The following is a 6,010-nucleotide window of genomic DNA, read 5'->3' on the forward strand; positions in this document are numbered from 1 at the left end:
TACGTGACGGTTTATTCGTAAGTTAATTTTTAACAATTTAAATCCGAACTAATAGTAAATGGGTAAGGTAAAATGGAACCGATCGTTAAGAAGCTTAAAACTTTATTTAAAGAAGTGATTTGTAGATGAAACCATGCGTCCCAGGGAAAAAGATTTGCTGCCACTGGACATTTTGCGCCTGAAAGTATGCTTTGTATTTTTTATGGTAACTCAGTGTTATAGCAGTACTGTTCAATTCTCAATTCTGGAACTGAAAATTTAAATGTTTTTAATTATTTTTCTTAGTATTTAAGGTAAAATTTAAAAAATTAAACTGCAAAAAAACTTTTTCAGACAATGTAATAAATTTAATATAATAATATGATTTCGAACTTCACCCACTGAAACAAGCTTTTACCCTGTGGCTAACATAAAGATCATTACTTATTGATGATGTTCAGCATTAATTTTAAATATTTAATTACTGACCTGTTTCAACAGTTCACTCTTGTAGAGATGAACGACCGATTGCCGACTTACACGTATGTGTATCAAACATTCTTTCCAATAAAAATATTTACATAATGAAAAAAAGAGAGACAAATATCGCCCATTACATTTTGCTCAACTATTCATGGTAATAATGATTATTACTTTTTCCTCTTTTGTTTTAGGTTGACTGTAACCACATTAAACCATGTTGCTTATTAAAAATTCATGAATGTACATCACCCGGCCGGGAATATGGATAACTCGCACACAGCATCCCTTGCGTTCGCTAATTGGTACCAAATGTCATGGCACTCGAATAAATATATATATTCGCAAAACGGAATTTGCAACCGTGTTTACGTGAGTGCAACCATCAACGCACGTTGGCCTAATTAGTTTCAATCATTCTGAACGTAACAGGCAACAGGAGCAACAAAATCAAATCCCCCAAAAATTGTATTCCGCATTGGAACGCTGCCGGAATGATGCTGTGGTAACTCCGCACACACGTTTCCCAAGCATATCGAGTTGAGCCCACCTTTATGGCAGCTATATCAATCGACCGATCATGCAAAATGGAGAAGAAAAGATCGCAGCAAAAGGCGAAAAACACTCTAGCACCTTGTCAGCCCCGGTACTTCCCAAATTTCGTGCTGCGGTGCATGCCCGAATGATGAAGTTTACGGAATGGATTTGATTACAACCTTGCGACGCTGCGCGAAAAGCGACCTTGTCGAGGTTTTTATTGCTCAATTTTACTGGCGTACACTGAAAACGCGAAACAGGCGAAGAGAAAAAAACGCACCGACGAAATCTTACCCATTCCCGGAGACCCAGAGTAAAATCACTAAATGGCGCCCTTTTCTTTCACACAAAGACTCCCCAAGCTTGGGTCGCATCCGGCTAGGCTTAACACGCGGCCACCTCTTACCTTCTGAACCACCTTCCGTGGTTCCCTTTTTCTCATATCCTGCTCCTCAAAATGAAACCACCACGTTTATGAGCACGATAATGTGTACTTCCATCTCTTGTTCACCTTCTTCACCGCGAAAATGGCAACGATGAACGGTGGATGGAATTGTAAAAAGCGATTATCCCCGGATGGCTTTTCGGGGAGAGTAGGGCTGTTATTAGTTTTATTATTTTGCAGCCCTCGGCGAGGCCAAAGGATCTGCCAACGTTGATTAACCCGTGCACCGCAATGTCAGCGAAAGGAACCGGATCTTGCCGGATGACCTCGCGACGTTCGGTGTGTGATGTAAGTGCATGCGTATAAATATGTGTGCGTGCGTGTGTGTGTGTTTGCGGGTTGTAAAGCTGACCTTAGCTTTATTTTGCGTTTGCTTCGTTGGGTACAGGTGACGTCATTATGGCCACAGCCTAACAGATTCAAACGTAGCAAAAACATCGTTTTTCTTTTTGTTAAATTCCCTTCCCCAAACTGAAGCTGGTTAGAAAGAAATCGTGACATGGAGCAAATGTTGTTTCCGTCTGCTGAAAACAACCACCCCATTTCCGTGCGCGGTTATAAATCAACAAATCTTTCCTTTCGCCGTTAGCTGATAAAACTTAGCTCAAAAGAGCTGACTCAAGCGATGCCCGAACGATGCCGATCGAACGATGAGCCTACTAGTGGGAGGGTCGATCATAAATTATGTATCAATAGTGCTTTCGCGCGATGTTGATGCAAAAGGGAAGGATAATAATAATCAGGGTAGTAATGAATGTCAACTGTTCATTTCGTCTTGACACTCAACTATCAAACCGTTGCTCCATCGAGCCGTTCGATCGCTACCGGGCACCGTACCGCTGGGGGAACTGTTAACGAGCAGAATGGTAGTATAGGATGAGTGTTTTTTCTTCTTTCCTTATTATAAAGCCATCACTCATCAGCATCATGCGGCGGCGTCGAACCGTCGAAGGCTTGGCTGAAGATGCCAAACTGTGAAACGTAGACGACGAGAACGACTCGCATTGATTGAACCACGTACAATGTTGCGGAAAACGCACGTGTCTCTTGCACGGCATTGAATTGAATGTCCATGCATGGGGAAAGTGAGATTGAAGTTGAATGAATGCATGAAGGATCTACAGCGCAGATATCTTTAATTATAGGACGTTCCTCTCGACCGTAGAATTATTATTTGATGGTTGAAAGGAAAAAAAGATATAACACAAATAAAATGAATATTAAATGTGTTGTAGCATTTAGAGTTAACAAAAGGCAATTAATTAAATTTGATATAGTTAATAATGTTTTGTTAACTTAAGATCAAGTTGAAGAAAAAGAATTAATTAATGTTCTAAAAAGTTACAAAGAATGGACAGCAGTCGTTGGTCATGGTATAAGATAGAAAATATAAAGATTTTATTGTTAACTCACATAACTTACATTTTTTCATTAATTTTTTGTCGATCACAGGGCATGTTTTAAGTTACAGACCACTTCGTACATCAATAAGCTTTGTTCTACTTTAGTTAAATCCATCTACATATTATCGTGAGTTTAAAAATGTCATTACACAAATCACTATTCGAAATGCTTGAATAAAAAATAAATTATGTATAATAAATTAAATAATAAACTAATAAATAATATTCACTTCCAGCATAAATCCTAGTGACTCGTGTTTTGCATAACTCAAAAATCTCTTAAAACGTTGTTTGTATTTCATATTACGGGATTGAATAATTATTTTCTGTGTTACAAAATTTTGATGATTTTTGAACAATTTACGCAAAATTTTACCTTAATGTATATCTATATTAATAAAATATAGGATATTTTTTGGAAAAAATAATAATTTGTTATAATTTTAGTTAGTTTCATATAATTTACCTAACTTTCTTCATATTGCAAATTAAGCTTTTCTCATTCACTTTAAGTATTTTTGTTTTTCTAATTTCTCCTACAATTTAAAGTTAATACCCGATAAGCTGCATTGTTAAAAGAACACTTTTTGTTGAGAAATTGCGTGCCATAATTAACGCTGCTATTGTTTGTAAATCATACATAGCATAATCGTCGAAACAGGATTCGGAAGGAAAAATGCTTCTCATTTCACAACAACAAACGCCCGCTTCCCGCTCAGCAACACACTGCTCCGCTCCGCTGTCTGAAACTCCCGTTGCACATTGGATCGTTTTGATCGTTTCCAGCATTCCGTACCGACGCCATACCATTTGCATATCAAAATTAATCTCCTCAAACGGAAATAATTTATCCACTTATAATTTCGAGAGCCCCTTTCTGGTGGTCCTTCCCTGTCTGTCTGTGTGTTTGGTTCATTCCGTTCCGCATGCTTAACCTAATAAACCACTAACCTTCTGCCGGCAGGTTCTCTCCATCCCTTCCTGCTTCTACGCGTGCATTTTCTTTTTTTTCTCTCCAACGCGCCCGTTTGCCAAATTCCTTTCCGCCCCTATAAATGGTCGAGTGTTTTAAAAGTGCCCGTGGGAAGAAATCACCGCTTTGCTCCGCAACACACCAACGGAATCGGAAATAAGAAATCAGTGGTATGGAAAACAGTGCCTTTTCCACTGCCGCCGGTGTTCTATTGAAAAAAAAAATGCCGAAAAAAACAAAACACATCGAAAATTGCACATAGCTTTGGGCGAAGAGTTCGTGAATGTTTTCCACGCCGGAAATATGTGTATCGGTACGATTTGTGTCTCTCTTTTCCTGGTTCGTAACAGCATTCCTTCGACGATGCTTATATGTGTCACAGATTCCATCGGAAGGAAAGCATGGGTTTAGCGCCAGGGTGAACCTACTGCTGCTGCTGCTGCTCTATACTATCCGGCAAGGGGCGGTCGGATTGGTGCTCACGATCGAGTAGCAGGAAAAGTCCTCGTTCGATGATATGATGGCACGCGTACCGCTTTTGCAGCACACCTGCAGTACGAACGGGGTACAGTTATGTCGTTTCCTTTTTCCCACCTTATTTTTTTTTAAACACCAACTTTATACGATCGCCTGCACACTTGGCACCTTTTTCACGTTGTCTAGCTGTCCACTTCTGATCTCTTCTAATTCGACACGAATTGTTCTACGATTCATTTTCAAAGCCGTCTTTACGATCGGCGACATTGAGCGGTTTTGCTCGTTTGAGTCATGTTGTTAGGTTGCGTCTCTATTTCACTCTCTAGCACACGCGTAAGTTTCTTTTCTATTTCCCACCCCCTTCGCTCCCTCCTTTCCTCACCATTCCTCCACCATTTCCATTATACCTGCCAGTTGCAGGTTTTATCTACCACTCTCGATCGTCTCCTTCTACCTTTTGCTTCTCGATGTTCAACAACTTTTCAGCTGATCGACGATACGATACTATTCACCTGGCAGTAGGAAGCACCTACATCTCGCTCAGTGCCAAAGATTGATGGCAAAGCGGTGTAGAAAAAGTATTGTGTTTCTAATATCTGTACGTAAATGTAAAAATGCATTTTATTTGGTGTTTCTTTGAATTAAAAAAAAAAGTTCTTTGTGATTTATAGCAGCTCTTGAAGAGATGGTCCATGAGACTTGCCAACACTTGTAAAGGTATTTTTAAAAATTTTTCATAGCGTGTTTGGATTTTTGAAGGTGGAATTTTTTACACATTGTTCCTGCGTGGGAATTACTTGGAATTTTACAAGAAAGTTTAAAAAATATGGAGGCTAATTTGCGCGTTCAAACAATTTCTAAAGATTTTTCATTAGAGGGTTCAGTTCCTTTTTTCCAACTATGCACACATTGTTTTCGATGGTTTTCAAAAGTCTTCGAACGATTATATTTATGTTTTCAGGAGCATTTATGAAATCTGCAAAAGTTTTTAACAAACAATCGGCTAGAAAGCAATTAATCACGTGAATACGAGCACCAAGGCTGGCTGGAATTTTACTCTGGTTTTCATTGGACTTGCAGCAGTTTACAAACAAAAGCAACAACCATTTTCCTCAAGATATTCTTGTCTTTATCGAGAATTCGTAATTTTTCCACTAGTTTTGTTTGTGAGAAGTTTCAAGGGGTTTTCCTCAATTCTTAAGAATATCTCGCCTGATGAAGAATATCAAGCTGATTTTCTCAAGAAGGTCAGTAGAAATTAATTTTATGATAATGAAACAGTCAGTGTAAGAAATATTCATAATTATTTTATTAAAATTTATTATAAAGTCTCCTGGTTTAACAATAATGAAAGGAGAATCGATTTACCATTTCACAATCCAATTTATTATGAATTTACTAGCAAAACGATCTATAGACCATACAAGTAAAGTAACGACAAGATCTATGAATAATTCTTGCCTAAAACTAACATGTTTAATTTTTACAGATTCATGTTTCTGCTTGCCCATGTAAACCTAACGACGGGGAACCAAACGAAGCGTTCAAAACGAACGTTTGCCTCTCCGCTCCTAGGTAGATCGAGCAAATCGCGCACCCGGCCACCGCTTTATTTCGCAGCCCGACGACGACGACGACGCTGCGGAGCGAGTTTTGCCTGCGCATTGGGTAGGCGCATTCCGGTCGGCATTTGGTACACTTCTTCAGTCTGCCATA

Source organism: Anopheles funestus, chromosome 2RL (assembly GCF_943734845.2).
Source record: "Anopheles funestus chromosome 2RL, idAnoFuneDA-416_04, whole genome shotgun sequence".
NCBI lineage: Eukaryota > Metazoa > Arthropoda > Insecta > Diptera > Culicidae > Anopheles > Anopheles funestus.